The sequence below is a fragment of the Lissotriton helveticus genome, chromosome 3_1 (genome assembly GCF_964261635.1).
Source record: "Lissotriton helveticus chromosome 3_1, aLisHel1.1, whole genome shotgun sequence".
Classification (NCBI taxonomy): Eukaryota; Metazoa; Chordata; class Amphibia; order Caudata; family Salamandridae; genus Lissotriton; species Lissotriton helveticus.
In genome coordinates this window covers 357379810-357397814 of record NC_136061.1, presented here as the reverse complement: position 1 = coordinate 357397814, position 18005 = coordinate 357379810, and the positions used below count along the sequence as shown (strand labels likewise).

Here is an 18005-nt window from a genome sequence, read left to right as displayed (position 1 = left end):
CTCAGCCAGAGCCGATCAGGTAATTACATCTCACTCATATCACTACCAGCCACCGCCGCCCGCGCCTCGGCAACCGTCGGATTACTCTGTGGCACCCCCGCTGTCTCTCTCGCGCTCTCGCTAGAACTCTCACTTTCTCCCCCACTCTCTCCCTAAAGCTCTCTCTTCCTCTCCCTCTCTCTCGCACTCTCTCCCGTCTCTCCCTCTCTCTCTTTCTCGCCCTCTCTATCTCGCATTCTCTCCCGTCTCTCGCTAGAACTCTCTCTTTCTCCCCCGTCTCTGTAGAGCTCCCTCTCTCTCTCACACTCTCTTCCGTCTCTCCCTAGAGCTCTCTCTCTCTTTCTCTCGCACTCTCTCCCGTCTCTCCCTCTCTTTCATGCACTCTCTCCCATCTCTCGCTAGAACTCTCTGTTTCTCTCCTCTCTCTCGCACTCTCTTCCGTCTCTCCCTAGAGCTCGCTCCAATGTTATGCAGAGGGTTTTGCCCAGGCCACACCTAGGAAAATGCAACTCGCAAATCACATCAGTGTGAACCGAATTTAATACACTCTGCTGTCCTAGCGAGCGTTTGAGCTGGTGCGACTTTTTTTAGTTTTTTAATGCATTCCGCTTCTCTCTTTAATGTCCTCACGAGAGAGGGCGGCGGCGGTGAAAGGGGGAAAGCAATTAAGCTATAAACCTTTTCATTCCGCCCCAGGGTCCACTACAGTGGCTTTTTCAAAGTATGCACAGCACCCTGTAATCACAATGCATCGATACCCACCATCGGAATGGGCTTTCATTAGCTACAACTACGTAATTTTTTTTTCAGAATTGTAAGTTTAATTTTTCTTTTATTCCAGTCTTGAATTCTCATGTCTATAGCAGATCATTGCAAATGCGCCTGCAAACTTTTTTCTCCCCTGCACAGTGCTAATCTTTTTTTTTTTCCTGTTCTCTATGGAGGAGCTGTTTTCTAGCCGCTACCTGATGGAAAGGGTATGAGAAAAAAAAGCTCCTGACACCTAAAAAAAAAGCAGCAAACAGTTAACAGCGAATTGGCACAATAGAAAAGTAGCAAATATGCCCATCCCTGGTGCAAGACTATTGGCGAGTAAATTAATTTTAGAGTATAGATTTCGAGTTGGGGCCCAGTTTACAGGACGTGGGCGGTGGTGAAGTGTGTATGTATCTATGGTTTCAGTTTACACACATAAATAATCCCAACATTTTAGTTTTATACCCAAAAATAACAATACATCTACGGGTGAAGTTCATTTTTCCCCCAAAAAGAATCAGGCTCCCAAAAATTGAACCCCGACGCTCTCTTTAGGATTGGGCCAAAAATCCCGTTTTGCGCTCGGAGCAATATTACATATCGCATTATATAGGCCTCCATTATCGTGTTTTGCAACAGGAAAAACTTGCTGCACGTCACAGGAACATTTGCTCAAAATTCGATCGTACACAACTTGCAATCGTTGGAATCGTGCGCATTAAAACCTCTTTATCAACGCGATTGGCTGATGTTGAAGTCTGGTACGCAACAACTGGTTCAAATATGTTATCTCAATGTTTCACACTTTATTACAAATGTCACAAAAAAAATGTAAATATTTCACTTCTGTTCTTGGATTTTCGTTACAATAAAATACAATGAACATAATCTTCCCAAAAGTTATTTACAAAAATTTAAGCTAGTGCCATTATAAATTACAATAACTTTTATTTAAGTATTAATTATTTTAAAAAATAAAAGCCATTGTTCTTTGTAATATCAATACATCTAAGTCATGTAAATACAACACATATTGTATTACAAATGCTAAAGATGTCACATTTGCGAAAGTTAAAACTATTGGCATTATAAATGACAAACCTATTCATTTCGCTATTCTCAAAACCAACACATAAATTAAAAAAAATTGTCATTTACAATACTAATAGCTCAAACTTTCCTAATGCGAGACCTATTGACATTACAAATTAAATAAATTATTTAAGTATTAATTATTTAAAAAAATGAAAAGCCATTGTTATTTCTAATATCAATATATCTAAGTCACGTAAATACAAAACATGTTGCATTACAAATGCTATTGGTGTCACATTTGCGAAAGTTATAACTATTGGCATTGTAAATGACACAGCTATTATTTTAGCTATTTCAAAAAACAACACAAATAAAAAAAAAAAAATTGTAAGACAAAAAGCTCAAACTTTCCTAATGCGAGACCTATTGCATTTCCAAAGCTTGTTTTCAAGTAGTTGGCTGGCATTATTAATAAATGCTGCTTGCGGGCCATGGGGCCGGTATATTAGTAAACAATTGAAAGGATTTTGCTTGTTGTGTTCTATTTAAAAAAATAATGCTTCCACTCCAGCACTACTGAGAGTGCTTGGACTAGTATTTTAAAATGCTCACAGTGAACTATGGCAAGTGCTCCTCCTCTATTATCCACACAGTCAAGTCTTAAATCAAGAAAACGGATGGTAGCGCCAGAATTAGTTCTGGATCAGAGGTGTCGTCCGCCCATGTATTCGTTATAAAGGCCAGGTCCATGGCCTTGGAATCCACAAAATCAGCAAATGCAATTGCAATTTTTACTAATGATCTGGCCTTATTAAGACTGCACCAGCAGCTAGCCATCTGTCCATCTGTTTAACATGTATTTTAACTGCCGGCGCGGAACAGTGAGGGGACTTAACTTTAGTGTTGGGTAAGGCAACCTTACAAGTGGTACAAGTCCACATGTCCTCGCTGCTAGAAGGGTTCCAAGTGCGGCACGGGCATATCTGACCTGGAGAGTTAAGTTTGAGCAGCTCGTCCCTCGAGTAGTGAATACTAGCCTACATGTGGCTCGCCAAACCAGAAGGGGGACTGACTGGCACTGAGCACAGATGGATGCCAACGGGCTTGCATTTGGTACGCCTTCGGCAGACCAGCAGCGTGAATGCTCTATCAGGCTGGCTTGAATGAGCGCTATTCAGCGCAGTGATTTTTAAAAAGAGCGGTCAAAATAAGCAACGCGATATAAAATAAGCAACGACAGAGAGCTCAGCAACCCCCACTGCTATCCACAACTGACAAAAATAAAGTAAGTCAAAATGAAGGTGTGAAAGCTAAAACTCATAAAATCAGATGACGAAGCAGTCAATAATGAGGCTAGCCGCTCCAAGTAAAATGGCGGCTATGTGAGGATGCGGGAGCCAGGCATCTCCCAAAAGGCACTCTAGTGCTACAAGAAACTAAAGAAGGTGGGCAGTAGTCCAACAGATTGTTCCTGCTAGAATTCTGTTTCCAAATGCACTGCTGTAATGTTCATCAACGGTTCCATCACCACTTTCTTTAAGAACTATATGGAACATGATACATACTTGTAGCAATCTTTTTGCTGTCTTTGGTGCTGTAAATTCACATGCTGTGCACGCTCCTACAATCAGGTGTTAAGCTTGCAACATTTCAGGAATTAGTTTACCTCTCAAGGTGGCTTGTGACACCTCTCTGAAATCCACAATGTACCAGGATACAGACTCCTCCTCCTCCTCCTCCTCCTCCTCCTCCTCCTCCTCCTCCTCCTCTTCCTCAGATTGTGTGTTTTTTTTTTTATCCTAATGGGTACATATATGTGTGTGTAGAAGTGAAATGTTACAACGCTTGTGTACTGGAGAAAACACACGCAGATATTAAAGTGAAAGTAAATGAAAAACATGTCTTAACCAGAGCTCACTTCAAGGGAGTTTGGTAGGGCACTTGTGATTCTACAGGCTGCTAACCGATTGTTATAGGTAAGTACAGATTTCCGTTTACATCATGTGTAGCAGTTGACTGAAAAGCTGTGTTGCAAGCAAAGGTGGACAATGTTTGGAATAATGTTTTAAGTACATTCTACTAGACTTACTCTTTGTGTCAGGCTTGAATGTCATTAAAGACAAGCTGGCAGCTTTACAAATATCTGCAAGTGCAATATTGCCTAAGAGCACACTGCGAATCCTATTTTATGAGTGGAATGTGCTCTCGGTGTGTCATGCTCTGTGCATTTGTCTTTGGCATGCAAATCTGAATGAGTCTAGCAATCCATCTTGCTAGCCCTGCCTCTGAGATAGGATTGCCATGATGTGTCTGTGCAAAAGCAAGTTGTTTCGTTTTTGTAATGGACTCGGCACTGTCAATGTCGTTCATCTCATTTTGTGTATGTAATGCCTTTTCAGCGACGATTGAGCCTCAAAGGCCTATCTGTACCTCTATGAGCTCCAACACATTGAAGTTAAGGCGTTGCTCTTAAGGTGCCCACTAGCCCGGATTGGGGAGGTTGCTCATTTGTACTCTCCAACCTGTGAGCAATGTGTCAGTGTTCATAGTAATCTCTCGCTGGAGATTAAGAGATCTACCCAGTAACAAGCTGATCTTGTTCCATTGTTGCAGTTTGTTCTGAACACTGCGCTCCACCAACACTAGATCCTCCCAGTCTAAAACAGGGCATGATGCCATCACTCCCAACAGTTTTATTATCATACTCGCTGTTGGAGGATGTGGTGCCAATAAAGGGAAAGCGACCTCATCAACTCTACCTCTTGTTGCTGGGGTAAGTTTACCCTGTAAATGTATTAAATGTGGGTGGCTCCTAAAAAACTCTGGGTCTGGCCTGACAAAGGGAAGACTTTTTGACATTAGATGAGTGCTAACTTGTGGAAAACTTGTTGATTGGAATTAATGAATTAGTTTGTTTTACAAAGTGCATACAGACGCCCTAAAGGACCTCCCAGCGCTGACCTTAACAGGATTCAGAGGAGGAGAATAACCATGTTTTCAGTTGCTTTCCGAAATGACTCATTATTAGTGGATTAGTGGATTCCATGCTTTTTCTACAAGGAAAGAAAAAGACCTTCCTCCTTTTCTAGCAAACTTGATTTTAGGAACTTTGAAAAGCATAGGATTTAAGCATCGTAGGTTTCCAGTTGGATTGTCGCGTTGAATATTTTTGAAAGATATTTAGATTCTGTATCATGAAATGCTCAGGGTGCCAAAATAAGTGCATTGAATTGAATATGCTTGGGTACTGACAGCCAGTGAAAAAGTATAAGATGATGGAAATAGAATGACTAGGTATTCTCAAGACTAGTCGTACTGCTGCATTTTGCACCACCTGTACCAGGTTAATCAGAAATTTGGGAAGCCCTAAATAGAGACTGTTGGCATAGTCAAGTCCAGAGGTGATTAGTTTATGGACTACAGTTTTTCAACTCTCTAGTGGCTGTAAATCCAATAATTTCTTATGTGTGCTGAGCAGTGACACCACAAAGAACTTGGGAATGAATAGTCGGGTCACATTTTACTCCAAGTTTCTTGCCTCAATGCGGGAGAGGGAGAGGGGAATTGGCAGCTCTTCGGGTCACCATTCATTGATTGAAAGTTCTTTAGTGGTTCCAAAACAGAAGGATCTCAGTCTTGCCTGAGTTGCATTATAAGTAAATCCTTTGCATCAATTCTATAACGTTGGCTAGACAAATTTTAAAGACAGCCTCAGGGGCATCTGGGTTTTTGTCAATTAATAGAGTTAGCTGAGTGTTATCAACATAAGAGACTACTTTGATCCCAGATTTGTTTGTCTTTTCAATGTATACATTTTTATCAGCGATATTTCTTCCTTTTATTATCATATTCCTTGTTCCACTCTGTATACAACAGTATTTACCCCTTCAGCATACTGTTTTATTTGGTTGTATGAGCAATCCAAACTAGAACTCCCTCCTCCCATTCCCCTACTGCAGGTTATCATGAATATACAATTGTGTGGTGTACCATTGCCCTACCCTGTCTATACCTTTTGCCTCTCCCACTGTATTCAGTCCCTCTTATCTCTGAAACAGTCCTCTCGTGTGTTTTTTGTTGTTACACAACGACCTGTGCCCGTTCTACACTCCTTTCTGGGACCCAGCGATCCAGGCTCCCCTGCCCGGATTGCAACGAGGGTGAGGATTCTCCTGAATCGGGCTCTGGATTTTTCATACCTTCCATTTTTGCTTCCCATGCTCTAGCTCTTTCAATCTTACCTATCCCACTGCGTGCATTCCTGAGTACAATCCTGCTCTCACAACCCGCCCAGGTTTCCAATTCCTGGTTCCACCCTGTGACTCTGGGTCCTCCTGATGTGTTCCAGCATTGTGTGATATCGCGCTTGGCCAGAATGAGAGCTAGGTCTTGGAACCCATCAGTGACCCTTGATCTAGATGTGTGGGGAAATAGGCTGAGGAGGCCGTGCGCTGGCTCGCAGGGGACCTCTCGTTCAGTTATTTCCGCTTCTGTAGCCGTACCTCTTGCCAGTAGGTATGGACAGTTGGGCAGCCACAGAACATGTGCAACATGTCTGCCTCAACTTCCCCGCTTCCTGGACACCCCACATCCACTCTGTGAAAATATCGGTTAATGTGTTCCGGGGTGAGATCTTCCTGATGCAGAACATAAAAATGAATGAGCCTGAATCAGGCATTCTCGAGATCATAGGTATCATGGCCAGTGTATTTTCCCAATCCATATTTTCCATAGGAATACCGAAGTCTGCCGCCCATCTGTCTATCAGCGTTGTTAGTGGTTGGAGCGAATCCTTGCTAACCGCTCTGTATTTTTTCCGATCCAGAGAAGGTATGGCTTGGCAGTTCAGGCTGGACTGTTCCCATGAGGCACAGGGTCAGACTGATTTGCATATGGCCATGTCTGAACTGGGGTGGCAGAGTGAGCTAAAGAACGGTGATGGATTAAACCCAGATCTGTTGCCTGGGTGTGAGTGTTTGATTGGTTCAGATGCTCCGTCCATCACCACCACCCCCTTTTGTACCGAACCACTCTTTGTAGGCATGTGACCTCCTTAAACATGCCCCCGCTGTGCCCAGATATCCGCAGGTGAAGTGCTGCTTGGTTTCTAGGGTGCCCGTCCTCCAGTGTCTCCCAATAGCTACCGTTACTGTTCTGTGGAGTAGAAATTGGCCCTGGGGTATGTCCCAGTCTGCTTGAAATACCTCAAACTGCAATAGCTCCCCATCCCTGTACAAGTCCTCCAGTCTGGTGGCTCCAGCCTGTACCCATTCCTCCAGGCCCTCCACTGCCCACAGTGTGGTAGTGCTCCACCATCATCAACGGGAGGTCTGGTGAGTAGGGCGCCTGGGTTCGTGTCTTGTGGAGACATTTCCCCTCAACCTCTGTATCACGTTCAGTTTGGTTGTGCAACCTTGTGGGGTTGCCCCAATTCCCAGTAAGGTCCGTAGGAGCACCTCACACTCTGGGGTGAAAGGGCCCCCCTGCGTCATCCTCTCCGCTAGCCACAACGTAAATCTCTGCAACTGTCCTGCTAGATAGTACGATTGAAAGTCTGGGATCGCTAGACCCCCCTTCCTCTGTCTGTCATTTCAATGTCACCAGGTCTACCCGTTGTCGCCCCGTCCCTCCGAGGTTATAAGCGAGTCCAGTTTGGTCAACCGCTCTCTCGGAATTCACACGGACAGTGTGGTGAAGAAGTACACTAATCGTGGGAGGGTTATCATCTTTAAGAGTGCCACCCTAACAGCAATCGACAGAGGGAGAGTCCCCCAGAAGTTCATACTATCTTTCAAGGATCTCACAATCTCTGCTATATTCCCTTCCTGAATATCAGATTGAGAGCGGAAAATATTAACCCCTAAATATCTTAGACAGCTGGGCTCTCACACAAGCTCTCCTTATCCATCCGGCGGGTCTCTGCCCTCTGTCAAAGGAAAGAGTCTGGACTTCTGCCAATTGACTTTGAGCCCTGATAGCGCCCCAAATGCAGCCACATTTCCCTGACTCCTTGCAGTTCCCCCTCCAGGTCTCTCAGGAATAAAAGGAGGTTGACCACATCTAGGCCGATATAATGGGTATGCCCTCCTATCTGTAGGCCCTGATATCTACAGCTCGTCCGAGCAAGGCATGCCAAAGGCTCCATGGACAGAGGAACAGCAGGGGGTAGAGGAAGCACCCCAGTCTTGTATCCCCTCTCCACTTGGTACTGCTCTGATATTGTGCAGCCCGTTGCGCCCTCGCCAGGGGCTCCCTATACAGCAGCTGCACTCATCTCAGGAAGCTCTGTCCTACTTGCATACGTTCTAATACTGCACACAGTAACCTGCACCCTCCACATCTGCTACCAGAGCGCGATGCATGCCGATAGATACCGCCATAGAGCAACCCCGAATTATTGCCTTGAAGGCGTCCTACTCCACCTGTCTGGATGAGGCTGTGGATGAGGCTGTGTCTGCATTATCAGAGAAGTATTGTGTTATGTGACCTCTAGTGTCTTCGAGGAAGACTTGGTCTTCCAGCGCCTCTGGTTTAAAGTGCCAGGTAGGGTAGAGTTGGCGACGTGCTCCCCAACGCAGCCTCAGCAGGACTGGGTTGTGATCAGATATAGTGCGTGTCAAGTATTCCACCTCCTGTACTTGGGCATGGGTATCAGGGGAACACAGAAAGTTATCCAGCCGAACATGCAGTTCATATACGTGTGAGAAGTGTGAATAGTCCCCAGCCACCTTCTTGTTGTGTCCACTAAACCCCACCTGGTCTGCCATTCTGCGAAGGCCCACGCTGTCTTGTTAGTCGGGGCGTCCCTGAGTGGGGGATGGGAGCGATCTAACATCAGATCAGATCAGCTATGCAGTTGAAGTCGAAGTCTCCCCCTATGATGGTGGAATGTAGCAGATGAGGTGCCAGTATGCCAGACATGTTGACCAGAAATGCGACGTGGTCCGAAGTAGGCCCATACACATTAATTAACGTCTCATCTTGGCCATCCAACCTACCCATGATCACTAGGTACAGGCCCTCTGGGTTGGTACAGGCACTCTGGGTTGGCCCAGTCCCCGTGTTTTGTAAAGGAATCCCCATCCATATCCAGATCAGCACTCCCCTAGCAAATGCTGAGAATGAGGTGTAAAATGCCTACCTCCGCCATCTGCAATAGAGTGCGGCCCCTTTAGGAGCTAGGAAATGAGTTTCCTAGAGTAGGGCAATATGAACCCCACTCCTATTCAAGTAGGAGAATATTTTGTCGTTTCCTCATTGTGTGCTATACCCTGACGTTCCAGGTCATGATTTTATATGCCGTGTCACTATCCATTAGTATAATTCTTACCCAGTGATCCCTCCTTTCTGTTTGAAGAGGCTCCCTGAGGGAGGATCTGTGCTACCCTCTCGTAACTACCAGCGCCTCTGCGCCTGGCATAGTTTCCCTGCAGTGTCCCCAACTACCAAGTTAATAACTCCCCAACTCCCGCACCCCAGGACAAGTGAGTGATTCTCCCCCATCCAAACTTTGTGCAGTTTGTACAATCTAACAGAAAAAGTAACACTTGGGGACCGTGCAAGACGCCTAATCCAAGAGCGACCAATCCTTCCCTTACCCCACGGGGCTTCCCTCAAACCACTGCTCAGCTCGGCAATACTATCTGGTAGTACCAGGGGCCTATGCAGTGCCATCTCAACAGTGGCCCCCAGTTCTTCTCTTCTGTCCCCCCCCATGCTTGTGTGTCCGGTATTGTTCTTTGGATCACCACCGGCAGTTCCTGACTACGGCATCCCATCGTGCTGGAGTTGTGATCTGAGTCTGAGTCCCTGGACTCAGCCCCTGTTAGTGAGGATGTCTCCCCAGCTGTGGAGGCACTGAGCGATATGATCACCGCTCCCTCCTTGTCTATTTCCCGCTGCGTTTCTGCCTCCTCTTTCTCTCTGTCGATCCGTTTTCCTCTCCCACCTTTCCTGTGGGTTTCGGCCCTGTTTGTCAGGAGCCTGGTGATCGATCCACCCCCATGTCTCCTCTAGGGTAGTAAAGAACCGTGTCTCTGCCACCATCACCACTCTCAGTTTTGCAGGAAAAATCATTGTGTACTGAGTCCCTAGTTAGCTGGAAGGGAGGATGCTCTTTGCTTCTGTACCTCTCTTTAGAAGTCCAGGAAAATTCTGCCTGTGCTGTTTTTCACCATCAGCTGCTCTCGCAGTTGGGCTTGACAGAGCACGTGATCCCGGTCTTTATAAAACAAGAGCTGCGCTGTCCCCAGGGTTGGAGGGATGGGGTGGGAAGAGGGGCCCGTTCCATAGCAAAATAGGGTGAGAGACCCTCCTCCGCTATCTCTTCATGGATCCATCTCTGAAGGTACCCAATCATGTTAGTCCTCTCAACTTTTTCGGCCCACGATTCGCTGGTTATTGCGGCGCAACCTATTTTCTACAACTTCTGCTCTAAGCTTGAGTGTGTGTATTTGTGTTTACATCTCTGCTAACTTATCTAATGTGGTAGTCTGCTTCAGTCCCATTTTGCTTATGGCACTTTCGTTGGTGGTGCCCCTTTCTGCCAAGCGTCAGTGGTCTGCTCTTAGGAGTCCCAAGTCCTCTCTGAGATTGTCAATTTTAGTTTCCCCAGCCACCCTTGAAGTCTCTATAGTTTGTAGAATATATTGAAGTGTTTGACTAGCCGGGGGCTCCCTCTGGGTCGCGTATCCATCATTCAGCTTCTCTGAGTCCCCTATATTGTTGGACTTCAGGTCCTGTGGCTCAGGATCTCTACTGGGGGTCCTCTATTGGCATCCATTTCTCCCGAGATCTGCTCTGCTCTGCGAGCCTCTGCGTAATTGTTCCACAGTCCCCTTCGCTGGGTCCCAGGTCAGGGTCATGTTGTATCTGGTGACTTCCGGTTGTGTCGCTGTGCTTGCTTTTCACCGGTCGAGGCCTCCGGGAACCTCCGCAAGTCCATTCCCCGCCCCCAGTCATCTTCGTCTCAACTGAAACGCGGGGCACTGCTCTGTAGTGCCCACTGTGCAGCTCCCTGTCTTACGTGGCATAGGTCGTTTAGGCATATCCAAAGTAGGGGCCCGTCCTCCACAATTCCAGCCTTCCTCCTCCTGACTCTGATGTACATGTTCAGGCCTTCCCTCGGGGGAAGCCCAGGCCCTTCTTTTAGATCTTCTGCGAGGGCCCTCACTCCTCCCCCCCTCCGTGTGTCACAGGTTAAGCCACAGAGCTACCCCTGGGGTTAGGCATCTGTCCAGCCCCCGGTCAGATCCGCTCAGCTGGAGCCCTGCATATTTGGACAGCTGGTTAATATTTTTCTGTCCCCCGCGTGGTCCTTTTGCTATCTTTTCCTCTGAGCACTCCCTCTTCTTTTAATGGGGCCCTTCACTTTGCCGTGGCACCCACTCCTCCCACCTCCGCAGCATAGTTCCTCTCCGCGGTTTCAGCCGCTAGCAGTCAGGCTAGCGGCACTCCGCGCGAAAGCCCCTCTTCTGGCCACGGTGTCCAGGCAGCTCACCCCTCACTTTCACGGAGGTAGGAACTCACCAGCTCAGTCCTCGGTTGGTGGGACCTCAGTGGGCTTCTCTGGGTCCCCTCCTTCCTTTAGGAGTTTACCGATTGCGGGCTAAGCGAAGGCAGCGGGCGCCATTTTCCCTCTTGGTCGCCCGTGGTACAGTCATTAATGCTCCTAATAGCTTCCAGTACACTAATTCTGTTCCCCTGTTTGTGCTACCTGGGTCTTGCCAGACACACAGCTTCCCAAAAGGCTTGAGGCTGCGGTGCCTCTGGATGGTGGAGGGGAGAGGGTTCTGCTAGGCTGTCACGGGCGCCATCTTTCTCCACTGCTCAGCTGTCCTTCTCTGCCCCCGGGCAACGGTTTCCGTCCCTCCGGCGCTCGCGCTACTTTCCCCACTTGAGTATCCCAAGGGCTAATATCAGTAGCAGAGGCCCCCGGGATCTACCGGATTTTACTGGATGTCTCTGGATGGGGGCCGCCGGGTGCGCAGATCAGAACTCCCTACTCCATTGGCATCAAGCCACGCCCCCATCCCAGACTGCACTATTAATATCAGCACGGAGGTAATGTAAACATTAAATAGAGTAGGGCTCAAAGAGTAGCCCTGAGGAACCCCATTATTTGAGTGCTTTTCTTCACAAACTCACACTGGAGAGTGTTACTACTCGTTGCTACACAGGTATGGCTGGGCCATCCTAATGCCTGGCCTCAGAAAAGAGTTAAAAAATCCAGAAGCATAACCGGGTGGTTGGAAAATTAAAGCTTCTGAGAAGGATTGTTGCAAGTGACAAAAACCCAGATCTTCCAGCTCCATTCAGCCATTTCATGGAAATGAGGAACATTGGCGAGAGTGATGGGAGATGGTTGTTAGGCCTCTGCCTCTTTTTTCTATACTGTCCTCATGAGTAATTTAATATCCCCACAGGACGGCCATAGCAATATTGAAATTTGATAACTCATTAAACTGTTTCTGTTAACAACATGAAGTCCACATCCTTGTCAATTAAATATTTGGAAATTACAAAACATGCTTTGGGAGTGAATGTGTGTTAATTAGACACCCTGTAATGTTGCTTGCATGTTCTACCTAATGCATTTGCCTTTCTCCGGAGATTTTGTGATTAGGATCAGGTCCTATTTCTGGCTCTACTCCAACCTTTAGCAACTGATGGCATTTAAAGCAAGACAGCGATCCAATATTATGCTGTATCTGCAACTTAACATTTTACTTACCCATAGCTTCTAGTTCCATGAGTCCTTTTGGCCGAATATATGATTCTTCGGTAGGCTGCTGGGTTAACAAGCATTTACAATGCAATGGTCTCGGCAATATTATAGGTAGAGCTATTGGCATTGCTTATAATTTTTTTTGTTTGTTTTTTATCCCCAAGTAAATGTTATTGTCATTTCTATTGTCAATAGCTTAAGTGTTTGCATATGTGTTACATATTGCATTAGACATATTGCATTAGCAGAGAGAGAGTGAGGTGGCGAGATAAAGAGGTATTGAAATAGAGAGTGAGTGATGTAGTGAGAGAGTGAGGTAGATAGAGAGTGAGGTAGTGATGAAGAGTGATGTTGTGAGGTAGTGGGATAGTGAAAGATTGTTGTATTGAAAGAGAGAGTGAAATAGTGAGTGTTAGTGATGTTGCAAGGTATTAAGATAGAAACAGAGTGAGATAGTGAGGTAGTGAAAGAGAGAGTGTAAGTGACTTAGTGTATTTGAGAGTGAGGTAGTGAGATAGAGTGAATTAGTAATTTAGAAAGAGAGAGTGAAGTTGTGAGGTAGTGAGAGAGTGATGTAGTTATTTTTTGAGTGTGTGTGGTGATATAGTGAGGTAGTGAGAGTGAGATAGAAATAGATAAGAGTGATGTAGTGATAGAGAGGTAGTGAGATAGAGAGTGAATTTTGAGTAGTGTGTTAGAGTGAGAGATAGTTACTGTTGTAGTGATATTGTGTTGCTGTGAGAAAGAGTTGAGTAGTGAGTTAGAGAGTTAGTGAGAGAGTGTAGTATAGTGAGTGATAGTGAGGTAGTGAGAGATAGAGATGTAGTGAGAGTGTTAGTGAGAGAGTGAGGGAGAGAGAGAGTGACGTAGTGAGAGGTGTGGGGGAAGAGAGTGGTGTGGGGGAAGAGAGTGGTGTGGGGGAAGAGAGTGCGGTTCTGCCTTCGGCAGACCGGATATTATCTCGACTTAAAAAACTGGACAGAGCATGCCATCGTTAAAGCATCTTATTATTAATTGGAAACTAAGGCATGGACAGATCTTCAGATGTTTTCCCAAACATCCACCTCGCACCAGAATCACTCCCTTCTTGAGGTCTTAACACTCAAAATTCAGATCCCTTCCCAAACCCACACTTCATTTCCAAAATATCTAGCAGTGGTTCTCTTCACAGTGCAAGTGCTACCAAAACAATTGATGTAAACACTGCAAAGTACAGTTTATTTTTATAAACAGTTAACACGTCATACTGTGTGATGATGAACACTGACATTGCAAACCCTGCACAGTACGAGCTTCACCCAAACATCCCACCAGCTTGCAATCCGCAGAATAAGAATTGGGAGTCAAACTCATGTTCAAAACTTGACTTCCGGTGATTGTCAAAAACAACCTGGGTAAAGTGGACAGAATTAAAGAGCACAAAAACGATATTTCCACATCTGCGCTCCAGTGGCCCCGTGCAGGTGTGGCAAGAGTCATGACCCCACCCCCCCACCCCCCCACCCCCCAACTCAAGACTAGAAGCTGTAGTACTAAGCATCATTGAAATGGCTTCCTAAGTAAAACTCAATTAAAGTACAATAGCTCTGCAAGATGTCGATAAATACTAAAACAAAACCCATTAAAAGTACCTTCGTTGGCGCCCTTGCGCAACTGCTTGTAGTTGGCAGCCTGTTGTACCAGGTCCAGAAACGTCTTGGTGAGCTGGGCATCTCCTAAAGGATAGGCCTTGGGGTTCACTTCAGGTTCAGTCTTAAACAAAAGGAGAGAGATACATCAGTAACAGTTACTGGCAATGACAGCACTCTAAATTTGGGAATGACCGCACTCTAAATTTGATTAGAGAATGGACTAGGTTTCCTTTGATAGCCTTGGTCTTTTGTTTTTATTACTTTAATGTACCAGCACACGGTACAAAACCACACCAGTGTGACACGCACAATAACTAGCGGGTGGAATGTTAGTAGAATACAGTGATGGGCGATTGTTAAGTAGGAGAATGAGTTTAAGGATTGCTGGGCCCATGTTAGGTAAACTCACAGAATACGCAAGGACGTCTTCGTTTAAGGAAGTCATTAGCTAATTAGCCTTTGGTGACAGAACAGCAGCACGGAAACACCTCCTCCCGCAAAAGACCCCCTTCGCCTTTCTCCCATTTAACGGCGGTCTTGTGTGAATCCCTTCACCTCCGCACCCCTTTGCCCTGACCGTACAACATTTGTATTCTCTGCCCGCCTCACCACAAACTATTGTGTTGCGCTCCCATCAGCCTCACTGCTAAGTAAACACCTGAGTGCGACCTCCTACCTAGCTTAGACTGTGATTAACGCTCTTTTCAGCCTTCCGCCTTCACTCTTAGAGCTTAACTTCAGCCGGTGTTTGCAGGTGATCCTGACCAGCTCTCACTTGTTTTTCATCATCTGATTTTGATCCAGAGCAACAAAGACAACAGAAATGAGAGAGCAAAGAAGCAGGCAAGAGGAAGATGTGAATTAAGTGTCAAACAGAGAAAGCGTGGATGAAAAAGAACTGCCAGAAGAAAATGTAGGGTGGTGGAAGAAAGAGGTATGTGGTGGAATCAAGTCTTGGCGACACGGATATCAATCAGGCAACTGTGGAATTCAGCCATGCTGGCGGGCGGGATCCTATGAAAAACACATTTTAAAAAATTGCAAATTAAACTCTGCCGACTCCGGTTACATAATCACATCCGGTCAGCACCGCACAGCGCCAGTGCAGCAGTCTGGGACAATACTTCGCTTGTGTCATTAAGATACATAAACTTGTGATAGTTATTCTTCGCCATATACTTTTGTGGTTTACATTTATGATACGTGATAGGCAGGGCTCGTGGAATTATGTGGCAAGAAGGACCAATTTGTGCAGCGCTGTTGACAAAATTATGCCCCAAGAAAAGGAAAATAATGCGACGTAATGCAGCGCATTTGAGGCTATGTTCATTCGCTATTTTTGCATATGTTAACACTTTATAGGCAAATATTTCACCATATTAATATCAGTTTTCTACCTAAACACAGCAATTAGCAACTGAAAAGCAATCAGCCTCCGCGCTACAAAAGGCCTGTCACTACGCAGCAACGTGTGTTTTAGCTTGTTTGGTAACGTTATATCTGGTTGAGCGAGAAGCAAACTTTTTTTTGTTTAAATCTGCATATTGTGCAGACGATGATAGATTATGTGGAAAGAGTGGCAAATCCATAATTATGTGGGAAAAGGCGCCGCTGAAAATCCGCATAATTCCAATGGACCTGGAGATGCGTAATTTCAGTCACGGTGCAAGTTCATTTTTGGGGTCGTGCCTCGGGGTGGAGGTCGCAAGGAACGACGCGTTGACAAAGGGCCAGCTTGTGCCCTGACCAGCGAGTCGCCGTAGGTGGGCCAGTCGTGCTGACAAAGCCGGCACGTCAAAGAGGTGTTTCAGGCGCCATCCCCGTCCCCTCCCTCAGGCATCATTAATGCGAGAAGCCCCCCCGGCGGAGTGAGGCTGTCTGAGAGGGGCTGCTGCCAGCAGCTCGGCTTTAATTACAGGACAGGCCCAGTCATTAGCGCGCAGCTGAAGCGCAGGGCACGCGCTGCCGCACTGATTGAGGAGAGAAGGGGGCTCCCGCCGAGGACTTGCATACAGGGACCCTAAGGGCTCCACGAGACGGGAGGCGGGTCACCTCAAGCGCGTGCATCTGCTTGCAGTTTCATCCCGTTACCAACTTGCTCTTTGAGCATTGCCCCGCCATCCCATCTATTGCCACACCAGTCTCTTCCTGCTCCCTGGTGTAAATCCTTCTTCACCTCCAATTTCTGATCCGTGGAGTCCAGTAGCCCATAGATCCCTGCCTTCCTACCATCACTGCACACTCTTCCGCCCAAGAAACACTCTCCACGTTATCGTAACTTCCTCTTCGGCGATATCCCCGAGCTGAACCCACTACACCTTCACGCCCTCCCACCCAGAACCCTCGTATCCCTACTCACCATGACTGCAGCACGTCCCTCTCTGCCCGACTGGAGCTTCACGGAGGACTATCGTACAGAAGCGCGCTGAACAGTAGGGGAAGTGACGTCACGCGACTCCTGGCGAGTCCTCTGTTACACGTGCGAAGCCGGAAGCGCTGTAAAATAAAGACAAGAATGTGACTCTTTATTATTTACTAGTTTTTGGGGAGCGGACTTTCGCGCGAGCCTGTAGGTGCTCGGAGAGACAGCTGCAAAATGGCGGCTTCAAGCCTCCCATTTTTTCGGAATTGGGGGCGTGGTTTTGTGGTTCTGAGTGACAGCCTACGTCACTGTCTAAAGAACAGCAAAACTGACGCCCCCAAATCCGAAAAAGACGGAGCTTCTTTGGAGGGATGGCTCTCTCCTCCAGTGGCTGGCCTCCGTTTAGGAAGCCAGCCAATGGAGGGAGAGCCAAAAAGAAGGAGGGATAAAGCAGCCCTCTTACTGACAATAATTCTCGGATTCTTACCTCGACCTAAAAAGGACAGCAGGGCTGCTGCTGCACATGGAATGGTGCAGTTGGGTGTGGACAGACTCGCCTTTGGAGCTCCTACTTCCCGTGGCTGCACAGCCACCTTCCTTAAAAGTGTGCTTAATTGTATCCCTAACCATCAGGACGGTTTATCTAAAATGGCAGCTTACAGTAGCCACAAGAAGGGAAAATGGTTATGTGCAAACAGAGCTATGCGTACTGGGGAACAAAGTGCAAGATATAGCTAATGTATCATTCACCAACAGTATTTCATTAAAGTTTTTTAAATAACACTTAAAACTGCCCCTAAAGTGCTAGTGCGGAAGAAAGCATTTGCTGGTGCTTAGATCATAGGCTGCACTTTGGCGCTGCCGCTTCCTTAACCCCTTGCACGCTGATGACGAGCTGGGCTCGTCATGAGGTAGCCTCCTGCTACGCTGATGACGAGCCCAGCTCGTCACGTAACATGCGGTTTCGCAAAAGTCAGCGTACGAGCGGAATTCCGCCCGCACGCATGCGGTTAAGAACGGTGCACTTAATTGCGCCCCAAGCCACTAGAATAAGTAGCCTCTAAAAATAGTGGCTTAAAGTATCCACAAGTCGGAAAAATGGCTTCTGAGCAAACAGCTGTGTCCGCACAGCTTTGCTTGCGGACTGGAGAGCAAAGTGAAAGATACAGCTAATGTACCATTCATCAGCAATATTTTATTCAATTAATTAAATAATGATTAAAATAATTAAAAACTGCTCCCAAAGTTCTAGAGCAGAAGAAAATCATGGCTGGTACGTAGATTATCGAGGTGCGGGAGGCTTTGCACATAGCTTGTCTCCTTTAACAGCCAGTAGAAACACATGCCTTTGGCTGCGACATAAGTGTGCTGGTAGTACCTAGAGGCATTTGGTAAAGACTATGGGGGCTGTGATCATCCTATATCGTAAAGCTTTGAATTGTTTATGCATACAATGTATCACAAGTCTCAGGTTCTAGTGATGAGCCTTGTGTTT

General features: G+C 46.5%; 1 protein-coding gene and 1 long non-coding RNA gene across 3 annotated transcripts in view; one reads left to right on the top strand and one right to left on the bottom strand.

The window, feature by feature from the left end:
• The window catches only part of TP53I13 (tumor protein p53 inducible protein 13), a 191795-nt gene that overhangs the window by 109262 nt on the left and 64528 nt on the right, over positions 1-18005 (top strand). The window lies entirely within an intron of this gene.
• The window catches only part of LOC144822468 (uncharacterized), a 299543-nt gene that overhangs the window by 222931 nt on the left and 58607 nt on the right, over positions 1-18005 (bottom strand). For both annotated transcript variants that reach the window (XR_013608626.1, XR_013608625.1), the window contains exons 3-5: positions 16508-16644; positions 14825-15162; positions 14149-14269 (exon numbers count right to left, since the gene is read on the bottom strand). This is a non-coding gene — a long non-coding RNA (uncharacterized LOC144822468). The remainder of the gene's footprint in view (positions 1-14148; positions 14270-14824; positions 15163-16507; positions 16645-18005) is intronic.